The sequence below is a fragment of the Tachyglossus aculeatus genome, chromosome 18 (assembly GCF_015852505.1).
Source record: "Tachyglossus aculeatus isolate mTacAcu1 chromosome 18, mTacAcu1.pri, whole genome shotgun sequence".
NCBI lineage: Eukaryota > Metazoa > Chordata > Mammalia > Monotremata > Tachyglossidae > Tachyglossus > Tachyglossus aculeatus.
Window position 1 is genome coordinate 29,702,913 of NC_052083.1, and position 16,410 is coordinate 29,719,322.

A 16,410-nucleotide genomic window follows, 5' to 3' on the forward strand; every position below is an offset into this window, starting at 1 on the left:
AAATGTTTTTGACTTAAAAATTGCTTAGTATTTTCATGCTTATTTCTGCAGTTTTATCGGCTGCCTTCTGCTCAGTCTTGGGAAGAAACAAAGAACCTTCTAACGAATTGCTTGATTCAGAAGATGAGGATTCCAGGTGTTGACAGAAGGTAAGGCCACTTGGCAAGTTACTCCATCTTTCTCAGAAAACAAAATTTGTTTTGGAGAAATGTGTCCACTCACATTAAGCTGATCTTCATGTACAAATGTGATGCTTTCTGACAGCGAAGTTGTATCCAGGCGAGTAGGCGTGAATTAAGACAGATGTTCAACTGGCAGAATCTGTTCCACATTGTGTGCATGCCTAGGTTGAGCTTTAGAAACCGAGGAGTTTGCTGTTTGCTATGCGAGCTTCTGTTTTCTAATCCCCTTTTAATATTCTCCTGGAGAAGAGTTCTCCAGATCTCCCCATTGATCTGTCTCATACCCTCACCCCAAGTAGCTGTGTCTGTACCACATCATCCAAAATAATGTTCTGCCATGACTTTAGTAAGGAGCAGTAATAGTAATTGAGTTCTTACTGTGGGCAGAGCCCTCCCTAAGCACTGGGAAAGAATACATGGATGGAAATTAGACATGGCCCCTAACCCTCAAAGTGGTCATGATGGAAGAATATACAGGAGGGAGGGGAGTGGTGACAATCTCATTATGAGCAACAAAATGATGAGATACTAAAACAACCTAAAAGCTAGGGCAAATGCGCAAAAGTCAGTAGGGTACTGTGATGAGAGGAGCAGAATTTCATGCTTTAAAAGGTTTCTCATTTTCCTGTTGGCGAAATGTGAGTTCACTGTCTGTTCAGCAGCCGCGTGGTATCCTGAGAACATCGGTTCTCCTCTTTTGTTCCCCACCCAGAGAAGCTATGTAGCAACAAGCATTGCCTTAACTGCTTAACCGTGCTCTAGAACTCCTCTGTTGGTCACCCTGACTTGCTACTGGATCAATCAATGGTATTCAAGTGCTTAGTTCAGTGCTCTGCACATAGTAAGTGCTCAATAAATGCCGTTGATTGAGTTAGTGCTTACTAAGTGCTGAGCACTGTACTAAGCACTTGGGATAGTACAAAACAATGAAAATACTGGATGAGGAATTTGGCTCATAGCGGGACAGACAAGCTGAAGTCCTAAAGCATGCCAAAGAGACAGTCTGTAGCGGCTTAGGGTACAAACAAATGGGAGGAAAGAGACAGAGGGGGTTGAAGAAGGAGAATAGGGGAGAAAACTGAGGAAAAGACAGAGTTGGGGCAAAAGTAGAAAGGGGCTGCTGGAAAATGAGGGCACTGAGTGGATTACAATGAGGGAAGAAAAGGAGTGAAAGGTAAAGAGTGAACCAGTGAGTGAGGTGCATTCAGTATTTACACTCGATATAACTCCTTCCTATCAGTCACATCTCAAATGACAACCTTTGACCTCTCCAAGAAGGTGGTTGATGGGAGTGGGGAAATGTAGAAGGCTACTTATTTGTTACCCTGCCTAACAGGTTGAGGGGCCACCTGGGTAGAGCTAACTCCCCAGTGATTTCTTCTGTGGACTGTTTCCAATCCCAGTCACAGTCATAGTTGCCAACTGTGCATTGTGAGCAAAAGAGTGGGGGTGGGAGGGATAAAGATCTAGAGGACTCAGGCTTCAAAGAGCTAATAGACCCAAAAGCCACCATCTGGTGACCTTTTGGGCCCTGATTGGGAACTCGGATCCTGTCAGACCCTTGGGATGAGCAAATCTGGGCGTCCTTTGTAACATAGTAATTGCATTTATTAAGCACTCACTGTGTGCAGAGCACTGAATTAGGCTCTGGGAAAGAATGCGCGGGGGGCATTAGATTTGGTCCCTTTCCTTGGGGAGGGGGCTTATGGAGTAAAAAAAAAAAAGCTGTGGTGGCCATAGTCCCCATAAAGTGGGAAACTGGGAAATGTTTTTTGACCATTTGGCTAGACTCTCAGCCTCATGTGCCAGGCTGAACATTAAGCGCTTGGATTCCCTAACGTCATCAGCCACGGAGGGCCGCAACAGATGCCCAGTTGGAGAAGGGGCAGTGCCATCGGTGGTGACACACCTGTCATATATGGTCAGTGGTGCTCATTGTCATTAAAGATTGGATTTTTTAAAATGTCATATGTAATGGAGCCTCCTGAACAACAATCTGACCCAACAGAAACAGATACTTGGGAGCTTCTATCATTAATCAAACCATGCTGCCCTTAAAGAAAAAGGTTCCAATTAACTCACCAAAGTATAAGCATATCTTTAAATGGCAAAGTTTTGTCCATAAAAGTCAAATCGTGGCACAGGCAATAGATTGTAAAATGGTAAATTGCATTAGACTTATTTGCAACATGCCAAGAGTCTGCAAGCTCTAAAACTTATTCCATGTGTGCTCTTCTCAACTAAGCCTCAGTTATTTTGTTTGGCCATTTAAAACCAAAGGGGGTGTTTGTTTTTTGAGACCACAGGAGAAGTTGAAGAGAAATGAATACCTTATTAGAAAATTGTGACTAAACATTATGTGCATTATATAATTTGAACAAGATGGAATAACATTTGGAAACTCTTCTTGACATTTCCTCCAAAATGGCCAAAGTACAGGCAAGTAGTGCTAATTGAAGGAGCTGGAATAGTAATAATGGTCTTTATTAAGTGCTTATTATGTGCCAAACACTGGGCTAAAGCACTTGGGTAGGTACAAGATAATCAGATGAGACACAGTATCAAATCGTATGCTTTTTTATCTAATTTATTATGAAGAAAAGCTGAAGGACCTATTGATGTTATAAAAAAAAAAAAGGTGATTTTCCCACGATTACTCGGCACAATGATGCAAATTGAGAAGCAACATGGCCTGATGGAAAGAGCACGGGTCTGGGAATCGGAAGACCTGGGTTCTAATCCTGGCTCTGCCAGCTACCTACTGGGTGACCTTGGACAAGACATTTAACTGCTCTGTAGCTCAGTTTCCTGAATTTAGAATGGGGATTCAATACCTATACTCCCTCCTTCTTAGACTGCGGAGCCCCAAGTGGGATGGGAATGTGTCCAAACTGATGAACTTGCATCTACCCCAGTGTTTAGACCCATGCTTGATACCCAGTAAGTGCTTTACAAATACCATCATTGCTATTAAATAATGTCAGTGTCTGAATTTTCACTTTCAGGATGTATTTGCTGCTAGCTCTGTTTTAAGGCTCAAGAGGGATGTTTGGTTTAGCTGTACGTTGAATCAGATTGGGCTCAGAATAGAGCCAGGCTCATTCCTAAATGCCACTAAGAGCTCCAGGCCAAGTTCTCCCTGGCAGCCGAGAGTATTAGAGAAGCAGCGTGGCTCAGTGGAAAGAGAATGGGCTTGGGAGTCAGAGGTCGTGGGTTCTAATCCCTGCTCTGCCACTTATCGGCTGTGTGACTTTGGACAAGTCACTTAACTTCTCTGTGCCTCAGTTACCTCATCTGTAAAATGGGGATTAAGATTGTGAGCCCCACATGGGACAACCTGATCACCTTGTATCCCCCCAGCGCTTAGAACAATGCTTTGCACATAGTAAGCACTTAACAAATACCGTTATTGTTATTTATTATTATTATTATTAGCTTGGATAATAATAATAATTGTGCTATTTGTTAAACACTTACCTTGTACTAAGCTCTAGAGTTTGATACAAGCATGTAGGACTGGGCACAGTCCCCGTCCCATGTGCAGCTCACAGACTCAATCCCCATTTTACAGGTGAGGTAACTGAGGTCCCAAGAAGTGACTTGTCCAAGAACACGCAGCAGACAAGAGGTGGGGCTGGGATTTGAACCCATGACCTGAATCCCAAGCTCGTGCTCTATCCAGTATGCCATGCTGTTGAGGAACTCAGTCACTTCCTTCCAAGATGGGCAGGGAGGTTAACATTTTTGTTGGTTCTTCCATCACGCAGGGCTGGGTCTCGAGTGCAGTAAGCGCTCAATAAATACCATTGATCGGTAAGACAGCCAATGACTAAATTCAAAGACGCCAACTCGTCTTGCCGACCTGGAAGCTGTGATGCATGCCTGTAGATTACGTAACGTAATTACTTCATGCAGAGATGCCCAAAGATCCTTGGATGGAAATCTTTAGAATGAAGAACACCTCAATCAATCAATCAATCAGTGGTATTTATTGAGTGCTTACTATGTGTAGAACACTATATTAAGCACTTGGACGAGTACAGTACAACAGTGTTGGTAGACACGTTCCCTGCCCTCAACGAGCTTAGAGTCTACAAGGGGAGACAGACATTAATATAAAAAAATAAATGGCAGATACATATATAAGTGCTGTGGGGCTGAGGGAGAGGGGAATAAAGGGTGCAGCCCCAATTCAAGGGTGACACAGAAAGGAGTAGGAGTAGAGGAAATGAGGGTTTAGTTGGAGAAAGCCTCTTGGACAAGATGTGGTTTTTAATAAGGTCTTGAAAGTCCGGGGAGTGATCATCTGTCGGGCTCGGAGGGTCATGTAACTCTCATATGCCAACCCTATGCCAAAGCCATTAGGGCTCCCCTTCCACATACCCATAAATAAGGGCACTGCTTTTAGATCGAAGGACTCAGCAGCAGAAATGTTTAAAGCTCAAAACTTCCAGACATAAAGACATCCAGTGCCTTGTTCAATTTGGATAAGGCATAGACCAGCTGTAAACCCACAAGACAAATGGCTGCCCTACTCCAGGGTTATGCTGAGTATGGTGAGGGATTTGCTTCCCATTGCCTGGGGCATTTCCTTTATGGCCATTCTCCAACCTTCAGCATGGACAGTTGGCCTCTCTCTTAGATTATGAATCAATCAATCAATCAATCGTATTTATTAAGCGCTTACTGTGTGCAGAGCACTGTACTAAGTGCTTGGGAAGTACAAGTTGGCAACATATAGAGACAGTCCCTACCCAACAGTGGGCTCACAGTCTAAAAGGGGGAGACGGAGAACAAAATCAAACATACTAACAAAATAAAATAAATAGAATAGATACGTACAAGTAAAATAAATAAATAGAGTAATAAATATGTACAAACATATATACATATATACAGGTGCTGTGGGGAAGGGAAGGAGGTAAGATGGGGGGATGGAGAGGGGGACAAGGGGGAGAGGAAGGAAGGGGCTCAGTCTGGGAAGGAGGTGAGCTCTCAGTAGGGCCTTGAAGGGAGGAAGAGAGCTAGCTTGGCTGATGGGCAGAGGGAGGGCATTCCAGGCCCGGGGGATGACGTGGGCCAGGGTTCGATGGAGGGATAGGCGAGAACGAGGTATGGTGAGGAGATTAGCGGCGGAGGAGCAGAGGGTGTGGGGTGGACTGTAGAAGGAGAGAAGGGAGGTGAGGTAGGAGGGGGCAAGGTGATGGAGAGCCTTGAAGCCCAGGGTGAGGAGTTTAAATGAAATGGGGAAATTGGAGGAGAAGCAAGGGGCCAAAAGAAAAGACTCTCTGGACTTTTAAATTCCAGGTGGCCATTTCATAGACGAGTTCTCTGCAGCCTTCCCCTTTTCAATGCCTCAGATAGGCCTCACCAGAGTATCCAGCTTGCGAAGTTAATTACTTTGATGGATTCAATTGGTCTCTGTTATTAGGAAACCAGGTGTGGGAAAAACTAAAACTGGCTGAAGGCATGGGGAAAAATTTTCCTAGGGCTGACTGACAATTCTTGACCCAAGGAATGCTTGTTGATCTCGCTCTGGTAACATTTTTCCCTTGATTCATCATCACGTGTACCAGCTGTAGGCTATCGGCCACAGGATTTTTGCTTTGGTGTACCAATGAATCTTTAATTTAACATCATCCCATTCACCCAGAAGCCTTCATTTTGACAACCTTGACTGGATGATTTGGAGAACGAATGGGTAGCCAAGCTTTGAGGTTGTTGGATGAAAGGCGAGGAGCCAGGACAGAAAGGAGAACATGGGGACTGAAAAAAGAACACAAACTGAAAGCAAAACTCTATCAAAGAGTTAGACATTAGCAGGCCTCACCACTTTGGCTGTGCCCTTGGCAGTAGACAAAACAGAAGAGCAGAGATCTTCAAGAAGTCCCGAGCCAAATCAATAAGTAATTGTTAGGGCTGCACAAAACCCGCTATGCTGAATGCCTCCAAATGTTTGGTGGAATGCACTAGAAACTAGGATTAGCTGTATCGAAGCAGAGGATGAGTAACGTGGTGTGCTGTGAAGCCCTCTGGATCATCAAAGAAATGCAATGTGTAAAGTGCAAAGTATTATTTTTATATTATTAGCCTGATGACTCGGGAGACGTTTTATTCATTTTGTTTATGTATTATAATGTTATACATATACATGTATTTTAGCCTAACATTTGAGGAGCACATTATACACAGTTTGTGAAGCACCTCACTACATGGTAATTTAGGGGCAATGAGTCAGAATTAACCACATTTTAGTGAGCATAAACACAAAATAAAATCATACAGTTTTCATAACCAGATAATCACAGCCTCTCCTTCTCCTGATTTGAGTTACCCAAGCAATTGTAGAACCTCATTCGTCCTTATTGAGCATTTACTCTATGCAGAACACTATGTTAAGCACTCTGGAGAGTTCAATAGAGTTAGTAGACACATTTCCTCTCCTCAAGGAGATTATAGTCCAGCAGAAGACGGACACAAAAATAATTTGCAGATAAGGGGAAGGACTAGAGAATAAAGATATGAACATAAGCGCAATGTGGTTGGAGGAACGGGGATAGAGAGATGAGTTCCAGATGCTTAGATATGGAAGTGCATAAGTGGAATTAGGGGGGAAATGGTGTGGGGAGTTGACATATCAATCAGGGAAGGCTGCCTGGAAGCAGCACGGCCTACTGTGTAGTGCATGGACCTGGGAGTTGAAGGACCTAGGTTCTAGTCCCGGCTCCACCACTTGACTGCTGTGTGTTCTTGGGCAAGTCACTTAACTTCTCTGTGACTCCATTACTTCATCTGTAAAATGGGGATTACGACTGTGAGCCTCATGTGGGATAGGGACTGTGTCCAACCTGCTTGTCTTGTATCTACCCCAGTGCTTAGAACAATGTCTGGCACACAGTAAGCACTTAACAAATACCGCCCCCCCCAACAAAAGAAACGGGGGGCCTTGAAGATGGGGAGAGATGTTGTCTGTGGGCTGCATATCAGACAGAGACTGTATCCAGCCTGCTTATCTCTACCTGCCCCTGCACTAAGCACAATGTTTGGCATATTGTAAGTAAGCTCTTTACAAATACTACAATTAGTATTGTTACTACTATTATTATGAGAGAGCTACCCATCACACAATCACAAGGCTCCAGGAGGGCCAGTAGTTTCTGGAAGGGAGGAGGTCACCGTGAGATATCACAAAATTGTTTCCACCAAAGGGAAGTAAAAACACACTCAAGTTGGAGGTGACCTTGGGCTATGAGTGGGTTCTCCCTCTTGCCTTTCCAAGTCTGAGTGGGTGAGGCTTACCCAAAGAAAAATCAAATGGCCAAAGGGCTCATGGGCAGAGAAAAAGAGGGGGCCCTAATCTGACATAACATGCCTGCATGTCAGGGAAGCGAGTGAGGCACATGAAGAGACCCATTCATTCTATATGGAAACACCAAAATCATCCGTCTTTCCTTTCCACAGAAGATAGGGTAGGTTACCTACCCACCCTCCATCCCCTTCACCCATCCACTGGCCCAGCAAACATAAGGGGCACCCAGGCTTCTGGGGCCGGGTCAGGTTGTGACAGACACAAATGAGTGTCTGACTGCTGTTCGCAGACCGTTTCCCCACAAAAATGACACTGTGAGGGAGCCCGCGAAGGCAGTGGTGTTAGTTAAACCCATGCCGGCAGTCGATGCAGAAGGAGGACTTTTGCCCCATCTCTTCCCCATCACTCTTTCCATTTTTAGCACAGGAAATGTTTAAACTACAGTTAAACAGGCATAATTAGCATTTAATTAGACTGGAGTCCTTGTGGTAATAGTGAGTCCTCTGCCTGATGTCATCGGTGTTGTCATGGTTACTGTAGAACCAGCTGCTTAGAGCATTCTCCCGTCACACACACATGCCGAAAAGAAAAAAGAAACTACGATGCAGAAATGTATCATGGCAGGAGAATACAGATCAGAGGGAAGGTGAGGAAGAGAGATACGAAAGTACCGAGAAAGGAAAAGAGGGTTCTTACAAACCTGCGATCGATACTTGGCAAACAAAAGAATTCAAGGCTTTATATTATTATATTCTGACTCTTCAATGCAAACTACAGGAGAGATATGTTACCTCTTGACATATAAGCACCCTGATAATTAACAACTGGAGAAGAGCTTATGCAGAAAAGGACAGAAACAATTAGCAGGCAAATAATCTATTGGTCTCAGATAGTGGTAGACTCTTTCCAGCAATAGGAGATAAAAGGCATCGCCACCCTGTTCAAAATAAGCCAGAAGTGTTGGTTCTTTTAATGATTCATTGAACATAAAACTATGAGAAAAATTGAATTGTATAAGGACTTCAAGCTTAAATGACTCTATTGATTTTTAGCCCATTTTGTGGGTGGAGCAGACTGTACATTACAATTGCAGTGTGAACACAATATTATAAAGTTAGAAGGCTGTGTTTTGCAGTGTAAATTTGTATACTAGCATGCCTGGTATGGTGTGTTATGGAAACCTTTTTTGGCTGGGCAACCCAGGTCAGCAGTAACTCGGGACTTCAACAGAATCAGGAGCAGCATGGCCTAATGGATAGAGCACAGGATTGGGAGCCAGGAGGACCTGGGTTCTAATCCCAGCTCCGCGACTTGTCGGCTTCGTGACCTTGGGCAAGTCACTTCACTTCTCTGTGCCTCAGTTACCTCATCTGTAAAATGGAGATTGACTGAGAGGCCCATGTGGGACAGGGACTGTGACCAATCTGCTTATCATGTATCTATCCCTGTGCTTAGTACAGTGCCTGGCACATACTTAGCAATTAGTAATAACAGTGCTCTACACACAGTAAGCACTCAAAAGATATGACTATTTGACTGGTAATAAATACTATTTTTTTTAAAAAAGGAGCTTGTTAACAGGGAGGGAGAGGAAGGTTCCCAGTCGAGTTCTGAATGACTGTGAATATGTACTTTAATACCCATATGAATGTAAAGGCTGAGGATGGGGATAATTACATAAATAGGGTGGGATGATGAGGGATTAGGGAAGACTTCCTGGAGGAGATGTGACTTTACATAGGGCTTGGCCTAGTACTGGCTTGGGAGTCAGAGGTCATGGGTTCTAATCCCAGCTCCACCACTTGTCTGCTGTGTGACCTTGGGCAAGGCACTTCACTTCTCTGTACCTCAGTTACTTCATCTTTAAAATGGGGATTAAGAGTGTAAGTCTCATGTGGGGCAGGGACTGTGTCCAACCTGATTGCCTTGTATCTACCCCAATGCTTAGAACAGTACTTGGCACATAGCAAGCGTCTAACAAATATCATAATTATTATTAATTATTATTAATGGTCTGCTGGATGTGGAAGGGGCAAGAGAAGGCAAAAGGGAGGATTTGAGCAAGGGATCAATAGCAGGAGATAAGAGGAAAGCACAGTGAGTCAGTAGTAGAGGAGCAGCGTGTGCGGGTGGGGTTGTAGTGGGAGAGGAGGAGAGGAACGAGGATAACTACAGCAGAGAGAGCTGACTGAGTGCCTCAAAGCTGATGCTGAGGAGTTTCTGTTTGTAGAGATGGATGGGCAGGGAATGTCTGTTATATTGTACTCTCCCAAGCTCTTAGTACAGTGCTGTGCACACAGTAAGCGCTCAATAAATACAATTGACTGAGAGGTTTTGGATGAGAAGGGAGACATGAGTGTTCAACTCCAAGATAAGTGTTCTAAGTGTAAGTGTATTTGTTGAAACATGGAACTTAGGTAGGCTTATCATCAACTGAGCAGGTCTAGAAGTACAGGGCCAAGGATGGCCAACTCTAGGTCTGGGGGCAAACACAAGACCTCCAGCTCTCCTGAATCTACTTCTGCCCTTGAAGTTCTCCCCCTCTTCTTTACAGGGCCTTTAAAAAAAAACGGTGGGTGTTAAGCACTGTCTAAGTGCCAGGCACTGTACTAAGCACCAGGGTAGGTAAAAGGTATTTGGGATGGGTCTTGCTCCTCTCTCTTTCACCTTTCCTCCCCAACCCATTCTCTCCCCCTTTTCTCTGCCATCAAGATGCAACTGGAAATGTCTGAACACTCTGAGGTGATTTTTCTGTTTTGAAGCTTCAGTACATGGGCTGCCCTCCACCTGCTCATCCCATAGTCTGCTGAGTTAGCCCTTCCTGCAGGTAATTGACAAGAAGCTCGACTCTCTGGGACTGATTCAGCAGATTAGAGGACCGGCAGCGCTAGCAACAAAAACAGAAACTCCTGGTAGGAGCATTTTATAACCCAAAACAGCACCCAAACTTACAGCAGTCTGAAATGTTGGAGGGCAGACGAGGGAAGTCTTATAATAAGATTCTTCCAAATCTCTCCTGTGGTCATGCCCTTACCCTGGAATCTAGATAATTATCCATAATCCATGAAGGATGTAGCAAAGATCTCATATATCAGTTTTCAGGATCCTAAATATAAAAACCAAAACCCAATATCCTTTCCCCATCACCATGACGTTCACTGTGCCCCACCTAAGAATGTACAAGGGGAAGAGAATGATGGGGTGAAACCAGAACCAGAGGAGAAGGAGAGCAGAAAGAGACCAGGTTCCTGGAGCAAGGCAGCCCTGCTGTCAGAATCTGAAGAAAGGCCAGTGGTTTCTTCCACAGTCATTGTCCTAACCTTTTCGGAACTTCTACCTATTCCTCCATTTGGGAGCCTCTCTCACAGCCAGCTCAGCATTTTGACAACGGAGAACCCAAGGGAGGTGAGTCTAATGTTTGACCTTCAGTCTCCTGGTTAGACTTGTATAACTTCCCTAACTTCTCTCTCGACTAACTCCCCCTGGATCTTTGGCACAATGGCCAGGAGTTTCTGCTTTACGAGGCAAGAAACTGGCAACCATTGGAGAATTCTGAGGTTTGAGGATACGTGGTTAAAGAGGATTAGGGACTGAGAAGCCACAGAAAAGGACTGAGGTGGTCCTGATGGTTTCTGCAATGTTACTCCTGTACTTTTGTACAGGAGTTCCTGCAAATCAGTGTCCCACTGGGCCAGTGGGTGCGACAAGTGAGAAAACAGGCAGGGATGCAACATGTTGAGAAGTGCCCACCAGATGAGAGATCCAGGGGGAGTCAGTCAAGGGAGAAGTTAGGGAAGTTATAAAATACAAGTCTAATGAGGAGAATGAAGGTCAACCATTAGACTCACCTCCCTTGGGTTCTTCATTGCCACTCTCAGAAACAGACAGAAAATGGGTCTGAATGGTCTAAGCCACTGTGCCGCATTGTTTACGCTCTTTCTTACGCCTGAAGGGATTTGACTGGGCCAAATAGACACTTAATTCTTCCATTGTGAGCTGGGCAATTCACCAACTGAGAGAAATCTAGTGCACTCTGGAATTAAATGCTCAGCCTTCATTGCAACAGTGAATCATTGAGTAGCCTAAGCTGAGGGAGGAATTAACTGGTGCAAAATGTGCAAAAAGCTACCACTAAAATAAACTCTTTATAGTACAGGTTCTTGGGTTTTCTTGAAGTCTCAAAGCCCGAGGTTCAACGGTCACTCTTGATGAGAGACCACCATCCCCCCGGTCATAGACTGGAGAGTCTAAAGGCCCACTGAGGGGAGTATTGAACAGTTTGGCTCAAGAATCACAATTCTAAGAACCACAAAGAGTCCAGTCTCCTTAACCCTGCAGTTGGTCTCCTAGACTGTGAGCCCCATGTGGGATGGGGGCTGTGTCACGATCTGGTAGATTACATCAACCCCAGCACTTAGTACAGTGCTTGGTACCTAATAGGTGCTTTGCAAGCACCACACATTATTATTAGTCTAGTCAAGTGAGCTGCTTCTGTTAATAAAGGCATTCAGGAAATACTTGGGCCATTTTATTCATTCAGACTATGTGTTCGTTAAAGAGGATAGGGAAAAATAAGCAAACGATTAGAGTGATAAAAAGGAATTTTCAAATTTATTCTATTCCCATATCTAGTCTATGTGCAGATGTATTAGCCCAATCCAGAACCATGTTAACATTTATGCATCCAGAATAAGGAAAATAAGAGGGATTTGGGGTGTCAATCAATGATATTTATTGAGTGCTTCTTAGGTGCAGATTTCTGCACTAAGCACTTGGGAGACTACAATAAAATAGATTTGGCAGACATGTTCCCTGCCCATAGGGAGCTCACAGCACCACTCAAACTCTCTTACTGCTGTCAGTTATGAGATCATTGGGTAAGAGAGCAAGGAAGAAATAAACCTCAGCAGGGGTCAGCTCGTTGTTTTTTAACATGAAGGAGAGAGGGCCCAGCTGACCTGTAAACTGATGCCCCTTGCCCCCATCCCATGGATCACTCTCCCTCTTCAGATCTGACAGACAGTTACTCTCTCCCTACTTCAAAGCCTTATTGAAGACCCATCTCCTCCAAGAGGCTGTCCCCGACTAAGACCCCCTTTCCTCTTTTCCCACTCCCTTCTACGTCACCCTGACATGCTCCCCTTGCTCACCACCCCACCCAGCCAGCCCTACAATACGTATGTACACATCTGTAATTTATTAATTTATATTAGTGTCTGTCTCCCCACCTGTAGACTATAAGCTCGTTGTGGGCAGGGAATGTGAATGCGATTGTTCATTGTTGTATTGTATTCTCCCAAGCACTTAGTACAGTGCTCTGCAAACAGTAAGCGCTCAGTAAATATGATTGAATGAATGCTGTGGTATTGCCCAGTTAGCTGCTGTATTCAGCTGTAGCTGAATTTTCCCCACCCAATTCAGCCAGTTACTTTTTAAGGATCTGTGCTGGGTCAGTTCATTTTTTTGAATGTTCTAAGGTGGTTCTTTGGTCAAAAGCCTTCCCCACTGGTACCGCGACCTCAGCAGGGATTCCCAAACTAGCAGTGGCAGGATTAGAATCCAGGTCTCCTATGTGCCAGGCACTCTAAACTCTGGGGTATATACAAGGTAATCAGGTTGGACGCAGTCCCTGTCCCACCTGGGACTCAGTTTTCATCCCCATTTTACAGATGAGCAAACTGAGGCATAGAGACATTAAGTGACTTTCCCAAGGTCACACAGCAAACAAGTGGAGGAGTTGGGATTAGAACCCATGTCCTTCTGACTCTCAGGCCTGTGCTCTGTCCACTAGGCCATGCTGGGGATGAAAACTGTGAGCCCCATGTAGGACAGGCACTGCATCCAACCTGATCACTTTGTATCTACTAAGCCATGCTGTTTCTTTCCTCGGGACTAACAGCAGGATTGTTCCAGGTCACTGATGGTACGGAACAAATCACTCTGAATCCCCTATTATTCTTTGTCCATTCAAGGGATCAGTTTGGAAACCATTTGTTGAACGTGCATTAATGAGGCTTTGGACCAGAGCCCAGAGCATGATGTATAGGAAGTAGTCTTTCTCCCATTTGCTGCATTAGTCAAACCCTAATTGGAGTATTATACCCAATTTTGATCACTACATTGTGAAATGTCTGCGGAAAAATTGGAGAAAGTCCACCCAAGAACCAAATAAATGAGATTAAATTGTTCTGTGGGGAAAGGTTAAAGGAACTGGAACTGCTTAGCTGCTTTGTCCTTAAGGTTGTATACAGCACTTTGCCTTAAACTCGTTATTCCCCGATCTTTCATTGCCTGTTTTGCTCTTAGAACAGTGCTTTGCACATCGTAAGTGCTTAATAAATGCCACCATTATTATTATTATTGTACTCTTCCAAGTGCTTAGTACAGTGCTCTGCACACAGTAAGCACTCAATAAATTCAATTGATGGGTTGAGTGAATTAATACATTTTGGAGAGACTTTGGTTGGATCTAAAGAGGAATCTCTTCAATATGAAGGAAATGAGATGATGCTTTAAGCTTCCAAGGGAGGTTAATTTCCATGGGGATCTTTAATAAAGAACACAGGGGACTGGACCAGATGACCTCTCCAGGTCTCTTTGAGCTCAGCAATGTAAAATAATTTGCCACCCACTTTCCAAACTAGAGTTTAAGGTTGAAGTGCCTAGTTATTGTAGGGTTAAGGTACTAATAAGAGGGAAAGGTATATGAGACTTTGAAGATTTAAATGCTTGAATTGAGGTACTAAAAGTGGCCTAACACGTTCATAAAAAATGACTGTTTTCATAAAATACAAAACATGGAACAACACTAATATCTTTGCCCTCTAAAGATATGAACTGATTGAGTCACTGAACACTGGTATTAATTGCTCTGAGCACTTACTGTGTGCAGAGCATTGTACTAAGTGCTGGGGAAAGTACAATACAACCAGTTTACTGTCTAGAAGAAATAATATTATTCCCTCAAATAATGGTATTTATTGAGCACTTAGTTTGTGTTGGCCACTGTACTAAGCACTTGGGAGAGTACAGTAAGGTTGAAAGAAATGACTGCCCTCAAGGAGCTTCCAGTCTAGTGGGGGACAGACATTAAAATAAATTACACGACAGGGAAATGATTGACTATAAGGGCATGTACGTAAGTGCAGTTGTGGTCAGGGTGGGAAGAGTACCATAGTGCTCAGAGGGTGGGACTAAGTGCATGGGTGAGGTAGTAGAGAAGGAAAATAGAGTGGGGAGATGAGAGCCTCGTAAGGAGAAGGTTCCTGGAGGAGATATGATTTCAGTAGGGCATCAAAGGTGGGGAGATTGCTGGTCTGTCAGATAAGGGCAGGGGGAGTTTCAGGCAGGAGGGTGGTGTGTGACAATTAGGCATCCTCTTTCACAGCCTCGGGAGAAGCCCTGGGAGGTACCAGAATGCAAACAGTTCCCCAAGAAGCCACATGCCAAGGGAACAGTCAAGTTCCCTAGTGCAAATGGGTGGACCAGCCTGGGTCTCTAGACTGTAAGCTCGTTGTGGGCTGGGAATGTGCCTGTTTATTGTTGCATGGTGCCCTCCCAGACACTCAGTTCAGTGCTCTGCACATGGTAAGCGCTTAGTAAATACGATTAACTGGCTGATAGGCACTGCCAGTGCAGAATCAGTGCTGCAGGCTAAGTGAAGCAAATTCCCAAGACTTCATCTCCATATTTTCCCGATCTGCTTTCATCCCCAGCTCTTCCTGTGTAAAAATGCAAGTCATTTGGGCCTTTCGTATAAATCAAATTGAGCCCAGGCAGGTGTAGAGTCACAGAAGAAAAGGGAAAACAGAGAGAAAAGGGGGCTGAAGGGCACGAATATATTTGATAGGAGACATCATGAGAGGGTGACTCTACCGTTGGTGGAAATTAAAAGTAACTGTCTTTATGCGACCCATTTTGGAAGGAGTGGTTCCGGTATTTATTTATTTATTTTTTCTGGCAGGCTAAGCCCAGTTTGGCTGGTGAGAGATGTGGGGAGGCCAGTTTTACAAGTCCTACAGCACTTGCAAAAGGCTCTTTCACTGTCGGGCCTGACCCTCCCCCAAGCAGTGCTGCTGGAGAAAGGGATCTGAAGCATATATATGTCTTCTGACATCTCTCTCTCTCTCCCCCCCCCCCCCCCCCCCCCCCCCGTGTTAATAAGATATCACGTAACGGCTTTCGAGCCCCGACCCGGTTGGGGAGTTGCGATTGGCTGCGGCTGATGTCATACCCCACATCCATCTTTCTCTGAGACACAAGCCATCCTAGTTGGTCCTGGGTTTAGGGGCTATTTCAGAGCAGCAGTAAGACAGGCCAGGCTGTGTGTTTGAGGGGCGGTGCCTTACTAGTCAGCCTCCGCTCCCTGCTCTGCAGCCTCGGTCTAGCAATGCGGTAATGAACGGCCTGGCCCAGCTCCTGTCTAAATCAAACCCTTCATAGGACAACACCACAGGCTTCTTTTCATGATGCACAAAGCTGGTTCTGCTCTGAGAAAACGGCGGGTACGAGATAGAGGAGGGTGTGGATTGTTGGCATTTAGTGAAGAATGCAGACCATAGATAAAGGCTGCAGAAATGTCTGCTTCAAATTAGAAGGGTGGCTATGAAAGGGGAAAGGGAGCCCGAAGAAATGCCTTAAAAGCCTCATTAAGCATGCTCTCTGGGGACCTGACAATGACAGGCTCTGCCAATGAGGTTGACGAATAGCCATCCATCAGAAACCTTCCCGCTGGCAAATTCCAGGAAGAGTGGAAGGCTGGGGAGAGGGAGTTGCTTTGTTTATTTCTCCCTAGCACATGTAAAATTTGGATTTAAAAATGAATATCAGAGAAGCAGTGTGACCTAGTGGAAAAAATACACAGGTGGGAGTCAGAGATCCTGGGTTCTAATGCTGGTTCTGCCACTTGCTTGCTGTGTG